This window comes from Anabrus simplex, chromosome 3 (genome assembly GCF_040414725.1).
Source record: "Anabrus simplex isolate iqAnaSimp1 chromosome 3, ASM4041472v1, whole genome shotgun sequence".
Lineage (NCBI taxonomy): Eukaryota > Metazoa > Arthropoda > Insecta > Orthoptera > Tettigoniidae > Anabrus > Anabrus simplex.
Window position 1 is genome coordinate 134,039,410 of NC_090267.1, and position 15,856 is coordinate 134,055,265.

Here is a 15,856-nt window from a genome sequence, read left to right on the forward strand (position 1 = left end):
AGAGAAGGTTAGAGTAGAAGGCTACGCCGACACACTATTACAAAATGCAATGTGAAAGTCATTTTAAAATGTAGCGTATCCAACGCAAAGAATTAGTACAGCATTTCATTGACATAAATCCACACGCGCGCACAGCACTTCCGAGCTCCATAGAATAATAAACACCATAAAAACAATGCTACAGTAGTTAATAATATATTTTAGCAATTCCAAGAAAAAATAAGACACCACTAGCAAAGGCTATTATATTCAACATATAAGGAGTAACTCACTGGCTCTTAGCGTTGCCAGCAATGTCCTCAATGAAGTATTGTTTTTCTTACCTCTCTTGCCATTCATGCGCACTTTTATGGAAGCTCTTTGGTGTACAACGTGAAGAGCTCTGTTCCGCGGTTCGAGCCCCCACGTTAGGAAGCCCACGACTGGCTCGGCCCTCTCGTCCACCTTAAACCAACCTTCTCCACGGTGTCTCTGTGACGTCACGGCCAAGGCGACCAATCAGAGCACTTCCTCGTCGCTATAGAAACCTTAAGCTAGTCACGGGATAAGTTAGAATACGTTTGCATTGTTGCACTGAATTTATTATGCGATGCTAATCAATTTATGGAAGCATCCAAATAACTCCTTGAAGAGTGCTACGAAGACCTTCCTTCAACTCCGAATCTGTGCAAGCACGTTCAGAGAGCTGCATTATTAGAAAGTGAACTACTGCACATAAGTTATATAGATTTTTCTTTACTCTAAGTCTAGTTACATGAGATCTATTCTTTTAAGGATTTCACCGAGCTCGATAGCTGCAGTAGCTTAAGTGCGGCCAGTGTCTAGTATTCGAGAGATAGTGGGTTCGAACCCCACTGTCGGCAGCCCTGAAGATGGTTTTCCGTGGTTTCCCATTTTCACACCAGGCAAATGCTGAGGCTGTACCTTAATTAAGACCACGGCCGCTTCCTTCCAACTCCTAGCCACTTCCTGTCCCATTGTCGCCATAAGACCTATCTGTGTCGGTGCGACGTAAAGCAAATTGAAAAAAAATAAGGATTTCAAATAATAAATACCTATATTCAGGGCCGAATCAACACCTTGTTGGGTCCCCAGCAGTAAAAGAAATGCATTACCCCTATCATTTTTATAATGTTAATAATAATAATAATAATAATAATAATAATAATAATAATAATAATAATAAATCCACTGATTTTAAAGACCCAGGTTATTCTTTGGTGGATGCAAATGCGATATTCAAAAACATATATACTTCATATAGCAAAGCCAACATTACTTTGTTACATTTTCGTTAGGAAAAAATCAAGTTTTTCTTTTTTTTTTTTACGTCGCACCGACACGGATAGGTCTTATGGCGACGAAAATCAAGTGTTAGTTCATCTTATTTTTCTTTCGTGTTACGGTTGTGCAGTTGCAGGTGCTTGCTTTCTGTACTCACAACTGGGGATCAAACGTGATTGTTTTAATCAGGAATTTGATTTTCCTTACATATTGAATGTAAGATATCTTTTGTATAGGGTCTAATAATTGTCAATTCACAGCAATTCACACCAAAGAACCCCCTTTGGGTGAGGGCGGTAGAATAACACCCACGGTGTACCCTGACTGTCATAAAAGGAGACTAAAAGGGCCCCACGGCTCTTAAATTGTGAGCGTGGGTTAGTGACCACGGGGCCCTTAGTTGAGTCCTGGCATTGCTTCCACTTACACCGAGCTCGATAGCTGCAGTCGCTTAAGTGCGGTCAGTATCCAGTATTCGGGAGATAGTATGTTCGAACCCCACTGTCGGCAGCCCTGAAAATGGTTTTCCGTGGTTTCCCATTTTCACACCAGGCAAATGCTGGGGCTGTACCTTAATTAAGGCCACGGCCGCTTCCTTCCCACTCCTAGCCCTTTCCTGTCCCATCGTCGCCATAAGACCTATCTGTGTCGGTGCGACGTAAAGCAACTTGAAAAAAAAAAAAAAAAAAAAAAGCTTCCACTTACTTGTGTCAGGCTGCACTATCCGACTTCCCGTGGTCAACTCTTGTTCTTTTCCGACCCCGACGGTATTACGTATGGAGTGAACGGCGAGAGAGTCAATTTATCGAGTTAAATTTTATAATCAACTATTTCAAATTTTGAACGGCGAGGGAGTCAATTTATCGAGTTAAATTTTATAATCAACTATTTCAAATTTATGTTTTATTTTTGCTGTTAATGTTAGATTGTACTTTTAGAAGAAATGAAAAAAATTTTCATTTTTCACACTCTTCATGGCCCTTGTTTTTCTTTAGCTGATACCTTAATTTTTCGAAGTATTAGACCCCTTCCAATTTTGTCTCTGATTAGTGTTAATAGAGAGTGGTTGCCCAATTGCACTTCCTCTTAAAACAATAATCATCTCCACCACCACCTCACACCAAAGAATTGAAGTCGAATTTGGTGAATTAAATAGGGTAGGTATAAAAATGAAAATAGACATGAAGTCATGAATTGAAGGCATCCTAGAAACTTAAAATTTGATACCAGAGAATCCGATACCCCTAAGATACGTAAATAAATGTCCGACTCCTTGGCTGAATGGTTAGATTACTGGCCTTCGGTTTAGAGGTCACGGGTTCGATTCCCTTCATTGGTTAATTCCATTGGCCTGGGGGCTGGATGTTTGTGCTGTCCCCAACATCCCTGCAACTCATACACCACACACAACACTATCCTCCACCACAATAACACGCAGTTACCTAGACATGGCAGATGCCGCCCACCCTCGTCAGAGGGTTTGCTTTACAAGGGCTGCACTCGGCTAGAAATAGCCACACGAAATTATTACACGTAAATAAATCGAAAATTCCCTAACTCCTTCGAAGAAGCGAGTTGGGGCGTTCGAAATTGCAGCTCAAAAGCAAAATGACAAATAATAAGTAGGTACGCGAGCGTAAGAGGTTTTTCACTCAGAAGAAAACGTATTTTCTCAAATATATGAGGTACATTGAAACCGTGTAGGCTACTTAGGAACAAACCACGTGTATTGACACTTTACGCAATACAGATGTTTAATAATAATAATAATGGTCATAATAACAGCTCGACACAGCGAGCTAATGAAAACCTACTGGATCAATCTGAAACTGAGTTAACGCCAGGAGGTCGATGTTGGCCGATGCCTGTTAAGTGTGCGTTCTTTAAGTTGTAAATAGTGAGGGCATCCTTTAAACTTGGCGGTGTGATGTTGCTGACAGTTGACGCATTGTGGTGGAACCGATTTGGGAACTGTGCATTAGGAGTAATGAGACTCGATGCAGCGAACACATCGTGGTGATAACTGGCAATAATCCTAGTTTCGCCATAAGTTTGGCAATGTGTACATTGAGGAACATCGCTGCTATGATGGCGTAATTCAACTTTAACTCTACTGCGAGACAACATCGTGAGGTTAAGTATTTCCTTCCTTCATCAGTGTCAGAGAGTTCAACTGCGCAGAGTGGGGTGGGTTGTTTATCCTTTATTTAAAAAGCGAGTGACCTTGTGAACTGGGAATCTGAGCTCTTGTAATTCAGCAAAGATATAGTGATCACTGAGCGAATATGGAACCTTTCGTATTATTACTGAAAACTTTTTATCTGCAGGGTTTTTGTGAGTGTAGCATTGCGAAATATGCTGTCAGCGCTCGAAAGCCTGTTGTTGTGGTAGTGAACATTTTTACCACCTTGCCGGTGAATTGTGTATGGAAGTCGGATTGGGCGATTTTGTGTGTGTCATGAACTAGTAGCTGATGATTATTCACTTCACGTAAACAGATTGGTGAGGTCTTTTCGGTAATTGTTGGAGTTACGTGATCGTGATGTTGATCATCGGTGTTGTTAAGATCACTAAGTGGCTGAAAACCATGTGTAGAAACATTGAGAACATAACGAATGCTACTCTGTTGTGATGTTAACATGCGATGCCGTTTGGGGAAAGAGTACGTTGATGAGCTGATAGTCCTATTCGATCCTGTGTATTCACTGATTGAGTAGTGTCCATGTCTTCATTACTCTATCGTATACTATCATCAGTCACTGTTTCACAAGGAGCATAATTAAATCTAGGTGGCAGGAGTATTTGCATACTTACAGCCTGCGAATCTGAAGTAGGGTGCACGTTGGCGTTGGACTGGCGGAGTTTGGTAGTTTGACGTAATTGTTCTGAATAGCAATGTTGCTGTGGTAGATGCTTCGAGAAATCTTGAGGTAAAATCGGTGATGATTGCGGCTGTTGATCTTGATGTACTGTTTGGTTGTGCTCGGTGCCATAAATAAGGTTAATAGAACAGTGTTTTAACTGGCCTGTATCGGGCAGCTGGTTATTCATTGCGGGTTAATATAGTAATTACTGGTGATAATAATGCACACGAATGTCACTAAACAAAAATGCACATGAACACCAAAGCATAAGTTAAATAAGGCACTAGTTTACTGTCGAGCAGTCCGGCTCTATGGCTAAATGGTTAGCGTGCTGGCCTTTGGTCACAGGGGTCCCGGGTTTGATTCCGGGCAGGGTCGGGAATTTGAACCATCATTGGTTAATTTCGCTGGCACGGGGACTGGGTATATGTGTCGTCTTCATCATCTCATCCTCATCACGACGCGCAGGTCGCCTACGGGTATCAAATCAAAAGACCTGCATCTGGCGAGCCAAACATGTCCTCGGACACACTCCCGGCACTGAAAACCATACGCCTTTTTTTTTTTTTTTTTTTTTTTTGACTGGCGAGCATTCCGATTTAACTTGAACACGTACAAGACTCAGCCAGCGTCCTAGAGAGTTGTTACATTTTAACCGATGAAACACTGGTTAATTTAAAATTGAAACATTCTGAATACATTCAGTTTTGTTGCATTACTATTAAGTTCTTCATACAGGTTGGGTCGTGGCGCTGTTGTATGTACAGAACATACAAGGTGAGTGGTGGTATGATTTTTTGTTTAAGAAGACTTACAATGAGGTAATCATCCTCTCTGTACAAGTTTAATAAATAAAAGAAAAAGTTTATTCATTGGGGGAATTTGGAAATGAATTAAAATTAAAATCAAAAATATTTTATTAAGCCGAAAAACACACAAACTCAGCAAAAAGGAATGTATGGTCCAAAACAGGTTGTTGACGTTTCGAATATATTTGTGATCTTCAGCAAAGCAACTAATGCACACTTACTTGACCGAGGGAGTGGCTGCGTGGTTTGGGTCACGTAGCTGTCAGCTTGCATTCGGTAGATAGTGGGTTCGAATCCCACTGTCGCCAGTCCTGAAAATGGTTTTCCATAGTTTCCAATTTTCACACCAGGCAAATACTGGGGCTGTACATTAATTAAGGCCACAGACGCTTCCTTTCCACTCTAAGCCTTTTACTATCCCATCGACTTCATAAGACCTATCTGTATCGGTGCGACGTAAAGCAAATTGTAAATAATAATAATAATAAAAATAATAATTTAAAATATCTTACTCGATCCGATGTAATCAGTCTCCCCAGACAACTAATACAGGAATGGTTTTAGAAATGTAAACGTCAGGTGGAGAGGAACTCCCGCCTCCTTGTTGTTCCCATTACATCTCGCTTTAATAAGTTCTCTGCACATAATGAATTATTCAATAATATTGTTGCAATGAAACCATGAAGAAGATATTACAAAATATTCTTATGTCCCACTAACTACTTTTTGTCGTTTTCGGAGACGCCGAGGTCCCAGAATTTTAGACCCGCAGAAGTTCTTTTACGTGCCATTAAATATACCGACACGAAGCTGACGAATTTGGGCACCTTCAAATATCACCGGACTGAGCCAGGATCGAACCTGCCAAATTGGAGTCAAAAGGACAGCGCCTCAACCGTCTGGGCCACCCAGCCCGGCAAAATATTCTTAACCTGAAAACAAGAAGATAAGCTCATAGGGTATCTTCTTAACAGACAAGAAATATTGAAGAACATCAAACAGAGTTATGATTTGACTAAACGAAAGAATAATTTGAAGCACCTAGAATGTTTACATCAATTTCTATATGATGCAATAATTATTTTGAACATTGGACTTGCCATGATAGATTGCAGATCACACCGACAAGTAAATGTTGGCAAAGCCATGAAACCTAAAGGAGAGGCCGTATAAAGATAGCAATTAGTCTCATAAAGCCTTATAGGTGACTCGTCAGGACTTTAATAGAATCTAGTAAATTACATTCAAGCTGACTTTCAACTGTTTGACGGAGAGATGGAAGTTGTTGATTAAGCGTGAATTCAATCATGTTTTTGATAGAAAGTCTTACACTTACTGTAGAATAATAATGTTATTACCGAGCGAGTAGGCCGTGCAGTTAGGGGCGTGCAACTGTGAGCTCTCATTCGGGAGATAGTGGGTTCGAACCCCACTGTCGGCAACGCTGACGAGGGTTTTCCGTGGTTTCCTCTTTTCACACCAGACACCTTAATTAAGGCCACGGCCTCTTCCTTCCCACTTCTGGCCCTTTCCTATCCCATGGTCACCGTAAGACATATATCTGTCGGTGCGGCATAAAGCAACTTGTAAAAAAAAATATTGATTTTATGTTCCACTAACTACTTTTGACGGTTTTCAGAGACACCGAGTTGCCGAAATTTTGCTCCGCAGGAGTTCTTTTATGTTCCAGTAAATTTATCGACACAAGGCTGACGGGTCAGAAGGCCAGCGCCGAATCCGTCTGAGCCACTCAGCCCGGCGCTTTAACTGGAGCTGTGTTCACCAATTTTGTTCCTGAAGGATATCTCTTGCCTGGATGCTCCTGAATACTCGATGTGAATACTGCGCTATGATGGGAAAGTTTTATGCATTAGCTGTCATCCGAAATTTGTCAAGGAAGCCGGTCTGAATGGCACAGAATGTAGATAGCTGGATTTCTAAACCGAAGGTTGTGGGTTCGATCCCGGCTCTGTGGTATGCGAAGGGCTTGTGGGATGGATTTCCATGCTTGTTGCACTTGGTTGGTCAATACAGGGACGGTTAATGCTGGTTGTGGATGACACTGGAGTTGTCGTCCAATGATGTCCCATACGTGCTCGACTGGGGACAGATCTGGGATCCAGCAGGCCAAGGCAACATGTCGGTGCACTGTAGAACACATTGGGTTACAACAGCGGCATGGGGGCGTGCATTATCCTCTTGGAAACACTGTCGGGAATGCTGTTCATGAATGGGGGCACAACAGGTGGAATCACCCGACGGACGTACACATCTGCAATCAGGATAACCACGAGAGTGCTCCTGCTGTCATAGGATATTGCTCTCCAGACCAGAACTCCCGATGTAGGTCCAGTGTGTCGACGCCGCAGACAGTGGAATGCAGCCGCTCACCTGGCGTCCTTCTAACCAACATACCATCACTGGCACCAAAGCAGAACCGACTTTATTCGGAGAACACAACGGACTTCCAGTCCACCCTCCATAGAGCTCTCGCTTGGATAAGTGGAATGCACGTCGCAGGGCGTCTGACTCGGAGCTATCCTTGAAGTAACCGATTTCGAAAAGTTCGTCGCGACACTGTGGTGCCAACTGCCACTCGAATTGCTGCTGCAGACGCATCTAAGTGAACAGGGTGAGTTTTTATGGAATAATCGACCAAAGAAAAGAGTGTTGCTCTTCTGCATTTTGTTATTTTAAAATGAAGAAAAAGTTCATTTGAAATTAGTGAGAGATTTAGTGAATTTAAGAACTGTAGTAAGAAAACAGAATAGACAAGAACTGATGAAATACTGTCCACCTTGAAAACTCTTCAAGTGCCACTTGCAGATTGTCATGCACAGGGTTACGAGTAGGGCTGGAACATGCGGACACAAATTAGTGGAGTTCAATCAAGAATACTTGAAAAAAAGTATCCTTGATTTCCCCTTTTAGAGCACACTCCTAGAACAGAGTTGGTGTCAACGCTGCAAGAGTGAATTATTGAAACATGGAATCATGGAAACTGTTACCGTGATTTCCGCGGAGCAGAGTGAGAGAGAGAGAGGGGGGGGGGGGCGGGCGAGATTGGCTGAACAAAGCATAAACCAAAATTTAAATATTGCTAACAAAAATATATTTTCTTTCTTCTCAAATGAGATGAAAACAGCAACAGTTTAACAAGGAACAAGGTGCTTAATAGCTCGAAAATTTACAACATGGGGGCTCGAAGTGCTCATAAAATTTACAGTATTCGGGAGAACTCCCTTCTTAAAATAGTTAGTCATAAATTCCGATACTTTGCTATAGATAAATAAATAAACAAACAAACAAACAAACAAACAAACAAACAAACAAACAAACAAACAAACAAACAAACAAACAAACAAACAAACAAATAAATAAATAAATAAATAAATAAATAAATAAATAAATAAATAAATAAATAAATAAATAAATAAATAAATAAATAAATAAATAAATTAGCCTTTGCATAATTTGGAAAAGTAGAGTCAATACAGATCTGAGAAAGAAGCCGTAGCTTCTAATACAACGGGTCTCGAAACCTGGAGTCCAGTTTACATGTAATTTTACAAAACGCCCTTTATCGGGCCAGAAGACTGCATTAATGACATACGTCTAATACCACAGACGATTTAAGCAGGAAAAGCATTTTCCTTTCAAAACTTAATTGATTACCTTCGCCACCCTTATGTAATGGGGAGCCGCACATGGAAAAGGAATGAAAGATCCCGAAATAAGCAGAGGCCGAATCCTATACTACACGGCCAGAATAGGGAAAGAGAAAAAAATATAAACGGTAAAGTAGAAAGGCCGAGAACAAAATTAGAATGGAGGCTGAAACCCTTACTCACTCCAAAATTTAAATTCAGGAAAACCACCTAACTGAATATAAAGCCCGATTACACAGAGGCTAAGCCATACTACAAGGTGAGTAGGGAACGACAATTTTGAAGTCCGAAAACAGGGAGATAAATTCGTAAAACTGCAAAACTTAGCACCTAAAAGTGAAATTAGAAGAAGGGAAACGAGGGTAAACACCCGTGTGTCCTTACATTTAACAAAATCCTTATTAGGGGAGAAATTTTGAAGTCAGAAGACTACCTAGATAAGCCTACATTAAATTAAAGTTGAAATAGGAAGCCCTACATTAAAAATTAAAGAAGCGCCGGACTACCTAACAGTTACATGTTAAGAGGGGCACGCTGGAATCTTCCCTATCTTCACACGCGGCGATGTTCACAAAGTTAAAATTCAGCCATACTTTTGTTTATTGCCGCCTGTTCATGCCAACCCCCGCCCCAGCAATCTCCCGCAGGAGATTTTCTCAATCACGTAGAACATTGTAGTACACTGCAGCAAGACGTTAGGTTCAAAAAATTCACAGCTCTTATGGGGAGCTGATAGATAGTTCTAGACCAATTCTGTAATGCCAACTTTGATTGGAGGAAAAGATTTTTGACATCAAAGTTTGTTATTGGTGGATCAATTTAATAACAGTGTGATAACTCCAAAATGTTAAATTAACACTTGAATGTTGATTATGTTACCCAACTTCCAAATACATTCTCGATAATAGTTCTAGTCTCTGAACAGAAAATAGCACTAAAATTTGTTGCTAGGGACATCTAGTCTTAAAACGTAAAACCTTTTTCTATAAGATTGTACAATCAATAGGGATGTACTGAAACACTACCGATAGATGTCTCACGAGTATCACCCGGTATGCGCTTGTCGATCGTCATTTGTTTGTATGTATTTTTAATGGAAGTTGCCTAGTTAAATGATGAAGTTTAAGATTTAATATTTCGTAACGACAGTAAAGACAACAAGAAAATTGTGATGCCCGACTATTGCTGTGTCCCTATGTGCCAGAATCAAGGTCGACCGTATTCATACCATCAATTTCCTAAGCAGAATCCTTTCCGTAAAAAGTGGTTGCATGCAATTCGTAGGCAGGACCTCCGAAATAAAAATGTGACTCCTAATATCAAAGTCTGCTCGAAACATTTTACAGTTGAAGATTATGCCATTACTATAACTGGTAAGAAAGCTAATTAGTACTAATTTAAAATAATTTTATAATAAGGTAGTGACATTCTGAGGATTTAATACGACCTTTTTCAATAATTTTAGGCGAAAGACTAAGACTTAAGGAGCACGCTGTACCTTCGATATTTACATGGTGTGGCACCGGTACCTGGGAAATAACTCCAAGAGCAAGAAGATATAGAAGTAGGAAAACAGCAATAACACCGTGTGCGGTGGTGGAGGCAGATCCACATGAGGTAGCAGCATTTGAAGAAGTTGAAGAGGTGCCCAACATAGAAGAACCATCTTCAGAAGTGCTAGTAACAAAAGATGTAGGCACTCAAACAAGACAGTGTGGTATCCTGCATATTGAAAATATTATGTCAAATCCAGATGCAATATTACTCTATACTGGATTTCAGGACCTAGACCATTTTAATTGAGTGTTCTCTATTCTTGGAGATAATCGTTTTAATTTACAGGTGTTTCCTCTTTCTCCAGAATACTGCTTCCTTATGACAATAATGAAACTGAGAACCAACAAGTCGGATGTTGAACTGGGACTGTCATTTGGTGTCCGAAAAGCTGTGGTAGGCCAGATTGTCAATGTGTGGATTAATTTTATGTATTGTCAGTTTAGTGAGCTAAATATTTGGCTGGATAGGGATACTGTATTTGCCAACAGTCCACTTTCATTTAAGGAGAAATATCCCACAACAAGAGTAATTATAGACGCCACTGAAATCACCACAATGAAACCAAAAAATCCAACAGCTCAGCAAGCAACTTTCTCAAATTATAAAAATTGTAATACAGTCAAAGTACTCATAGGAATTAATCCATCTGGTTTTATTTGTTTCATCTCTGATGTGTATGGGGGTGCCATTTCTGATAGACAATTATTTATACGTTCTGGATTATTGGAACTTTTAGAAGAAGGTGATGCAGTAATGGCTGACAGGGGTTTCAACATTCAAGACCTGCTATGTGTAAAAGGTGTCTCTTTAAATATCCCTCCTTTTTTAAAGGGTAAAAAGCAGTTTACTCTTTCTGAAAATCTTGAAACAAGAAGGATTGCCTCAAAAAGAATTCATGTTGAAAGAGCTATAGGATTAGGTAAAACCTATAAAATTCTACAATCAAAACTGCATCACAGTAAAATTTGCTTATCTAGTAGAATTATCTTTGTTTGTTACATGCTTTGTAACTTTAGAAAATCCATAATGGATGGGTAGGTATGAAGCAAAGTTTATACAAGATGAGCTGTTTGAAATTTTAATTTGAAAATTGCAATATTACAGTAAGCTACTGAAAAAACTTAGGAATGTCATACCACATTTTAAGACAGCAATGCTGGAACATAATACTGTTTGTAAAAATTGTCTAGTTCAAATGACATTTCTGTTATGAACATATTGTCTTTCTCAACCTCAACAATAAGCATGTCCACTGCTGTATATACAACAAAAAGGCAATATTGTCGTCCCGTTACATAAAGCTGTCCTTGCACTTGGTAAAAATAATTGTGTTTCCTTTTCAATGAAACATTGTTACCCACCATTTCCAGATAAGGCACTGCACTGACACAAACCTTTGAATGTTTCTGGCTGGGAAGTCCTTTTAATTCAAGAATTGCATCATCACCAATAAGTCCATCACACGATGCTGCTAAATAATGTTTGTCTGGATGTATTATTAGTCCACATTTCTTTACATTATAGTCAGTCAACTCCTGAAATCTCAGCCTGGCTAAATTCTCCATCTGCAGACCCCATCTCATATTATTATTAAGAAATTCTGATGGCTTCAGCAACTGCCTGGCAAGTTTCTCAGGATCCTTAGTATGACAAATTCTTCCAAAGGTACTTGCAGTCAAGCGATACTTCCTTTCCTGTAACCAAATAGCTTCCTTCCACTGATCCCTTGTGTCTTTTTCCACTTGAGCTCTTTTTCCCTCATCAGCAGCAACTAGATTTTCTGCATATGATGTCAAACAACTGGCATCATACAAATGGTCATGCAACACTCCTTCCACAGATACTTTCCTTTTCTTTAAGGCATGTGAAAATGTAAGTTTGTGATGAGAATTTTGCACAAGAAGATGTACATAATCTTCATACCCACTTTGATTTATACCAGAGGAGGGTCTCACTTCATGGCAGGGCAACTGACTATCAGGAGCTAATGGTAAATGTTCCACTTTAATGGGGCTTATTGTTTTCTTTGCACTAGCTGGTTGATGATAGGTCTGCAAAAGCTGTGTGCACATTTGAACACATTTGATTTCCCCACTTTCTGAAAAATGCTCTAGAGCATAACAGACAGCAGCAATATGTTTACAGCTCGCTTTGGGACCAGCTCCAGCCACACACTCACATTCTGCACCTTCAATATTCCCTGATTTATTTAACAATATATTTAAATTATACTTCTTAATCTTTGTAAATTCTGACCGGACCTGCCATTTAAAAAACACTTCATTGTGTTGTACACAGCACTTCACAAACTCAATAAATCTGTCATTGAACAGTCTGTACCCTGAATCACACAGTGACCTATAATTTGACACTGGAGCACCATCAATTTCAGACTTCCTGAATACGAAATAATTCATTAATTCCAAATTTGAAATCTTTATATTTCTCTTATGATCCGAAACAAGATCCTGAAACTCGTGCGCTGCAGGGAGATGAAATTCAGTCGTACTGGATGTAGACCCAGGCACTGCTGTCACACCAATGTCATGCCTTATGTATGCCTCTAACCTGTAAAGGAAAGAAAAATACCGTATTAGGAATGTTTTCAAAATGCGATTTGTACTTAAAGACTTCAGTCTTAACAAAAACGCTAAAAGAAGGAGTTGCTGCATTTAGTCCTTACCTTTCAGTCAACTCTTGCTTTTTTCCGGAAATTTTTCCGCCCCTTTTCTTCAATTCTGCTTTCAAATCCGCAATCGTCATTGCACCTATACCATTTCCCGTCTTATTAAAAACATTAGCAGAATATGGTAACTCCATTTTCATGCATTTAAAACAAAAGTTTCTTTACTTTGATAACAAATGTAGGAATACTCCATATAAGTCTCATGTAAGACAACCGAGCAGCGGAAAGCGCATACCGGGTACAACTTTTGCGCTGCCTAGCGGACAAGTTTTGCGCGATACATCCCTATTCTGAGTAGATTAACAGCGCAATCGGAGATACGGCGGCAGTTTAAACAGCCGGGGAGGCTTAACTCATGGCTCAGAAGTATTGAAATTTTGTACTCTTTGTTTTTTAGTAGCACTGACCGCTGAGAATTGTTGAAATAACACGTCCTATTATCCGTTAGAGTGAAAGACTATAAGCTGTGTGCTCAGTAATAAAGCACTATCCGTCGATTCTCAAAGTTCTAGACCTTCTTCTGGAAGACAATGTTACTACGTTGACTTAATTAGTGTGAAACACCGTTTTGGTACTTAAGCAGTACATTCTGTCTTCCAAGGGTCTTTTGATGTCATCATTTTGGCAAACAGTTCTCTCTGCTATTAACCAAACGAATGCCATCATACAGAGCAAAGTGATTTCCCCAATGTTGAGACCGAGCCCATTAAATATTTACTTTATAAGAAGCAGAACTTACGATATTCGTAGAAAATCATTTTTCAGGAATCAAAACTAGTTGCCGAAGAGGTTGGCATCTCCTCTCACTTAGTTACTATGATGCGACATAGTAGATTACCAAATACGGACGAAAACACGTTTGAAGACGAACTTCAGCTAGAAGCGACAAGTGAATTCAAGTCTTCTGTAATTTTTCCTCTTTTGGATTTCATTATGGCAGATTTGAAGACCTTATTAAATAAGCAGCAAAAACCGGGGATTATCTATTGTGAACTTTTGTAATAGTGAGAAGTGACAGTACATATGACAAACTTTGTTTATACAATGCACAATTTGTGTGCTGTATCTTTATTAATTATGATGATTAATAAAGTGTTTATTATTATTATAACAGTATCTACTGCTGAGAGGTCCTTCAGCAGACTGTTCAACTCTATAAAAACCTGGCAGAGAAGAATAACTGGCTAAAATCATATTAAAACCCCATGGTACTATAGCCCTTGAGGGCCTTGGCCTACCAAGCGACCGCTGCTGAGCCCGAAGGCCTGCAGATTACGAGGTGTCGTGTGGTCAGCACGACGAATCCTCTCGGCCGGTATTCTTGGCTTTATAGACCGGGGCCGTTAGCGCACCGTCAGATAGCTCCTCAATTCTAATGACGTAGGCTGAGTGGACCTCGAACTAGCTCTCATGTCCAGGTAAAATCCCTGACCTGGTCGGGAATCGAACCCGTGGTCTCCGGGTAAGAGGCAAGCACGCTACCCCCCTTCACCACGGGGCCGCCAAGATCATATTAACCATTTGGTAATTTTAGTCACAGGCAAATAATGTCGACTTATCTGATATTACTGACCACTTCAGCCAAATGATATCCAGGAAGGTGTATAGTTTAGTTTAGTCAAATACAGTAGAGACAATACACGACACTTACGGATTTCGCCTTGCTAAAATGGGAGACAATTCGACGGTGGCGCTCCTAGTGACTTGACCTGAACAAATCGCGCTAAATTCAAATATCAATGGAAATGTATATACGGAAATGGATAAATAAATTACGTCTAGAAAGAAAGTGGTATTGAGATATTAACTTCGAAGTTGCTAAAGCAATTCTGGATAAATGAATGAAGAATTATTTAAAAGGTTATTATTCAAAGACTGAAATTAGACATATAAACAAGGTGTGAAATGGACTGCTGTGAAATGGCTTGATCTTTCATTTATGCATTACTTTTTTAGCTTTAGCATACCTGCCTGAAATCTTACGGTTGGATTTGTCTTTTTTCCTCATTTAAAAACATTGTATCATCACATTAAGACATTTGTCAATAAAAACATCGGCACATTCCTTACACATATGATGCAATGAATTAACATTTAATAGCTGGACAATTTTCCTCTTAACATGAAGCCTACTAACAGAAAGAAAATCTATAAAATCCCGGCTTTAATCTGAGAAGAAAGATAAAAGAAAGAAAAGTTTGAAAATGTTGTTGATAGTGATGCTTTGAGGAATATTTACGTACAATTAGAGTAAAAATGTAACATACCCTTGGCTGTATAGTCGAGGATTTTTAAAGTCGCTGGCCTGGAAATGATCTGAACAGATCTTATAATTCTTATACAAGCGTAACGTCCCTTCTTTCTTGTACACTTTATCCAAATCGCTTCTGTGACATTTCAAAACCCACAGATCACACCTACAACAACACATCGGTATTGAAGGTTAACTGCTGCACTATACAATAAAATATGCGTATTATATTTTAAGCCCGTTAAAACATGGGTCGAGCAGGTCAGAAGATTATGAAGTACTATAAAAATCTCTGTCACTGGAAGAATATATATGCAAACACAATATTACTTACATGTTCTTGTCACGAGGGAACCTGAAGAACGACCACGCATTTTTCTCTACTTCGTAATTACTGCAGCCAAACACAGCACATACCTTTCCCCTCATGTTGAGAGGAGATATCAAGGAATGACACACGCTACTATTTAATTATGTTAACTCACTGAAAACGCATAAATAACACCAAAAACTTCACACAAAAATACACGTGCTCTTATGACAGAATCAGTACCGTTCAGGTCTATCCGCTAGAGTGAGCTCCAATAGCTGTCCCTCGATATCTCGCTCAGTGTCGCGTATTGTCTCTACTGTATTTGGTTTAGTGTCCTATTCAAAACAATTCAGTACGTTCGATTCAATTTTGTACATGTATGTGGGTCACTTTTGTAGGCTCACAACCTTCAGCACTTCAACTA

At 39.6% G+C, this 15,856-nt stretch overlaps 2 protein-coding genes across 3 annotated transcripts in view; one reads left to right on the plus strand and one right to left on the minus strand.

Annotated features, from left to right (window-relative positions):
• Window positions 1–461, minus strand: part of LOC136866071 (uncharacterized) — a 215,096-nt gene extending 214,635 nt beyond the window's left edge. The window contains exon 1 of one of the 2 annotated variants that reach the window (XM_067142720.2): window positions 324–461. The gene's annotated coding sequence lies outside the window, so the exon portion shown is untranslated. Of the gene's footprint in view, window positions 1–272 lie in introns of both variants that reach the window. The other variant, XM_067142721.2, reaches the window with a different exon arrangement.
• Window positions 1–15,856, plus strand: part of xit (ALG6/ALG8 family glucosyltransferase xit) — a 221,739-nt gene that overhangs the window by 133,295 nt on the left and 72,588 nt on the right. The window lies entirely within an intron of this gene.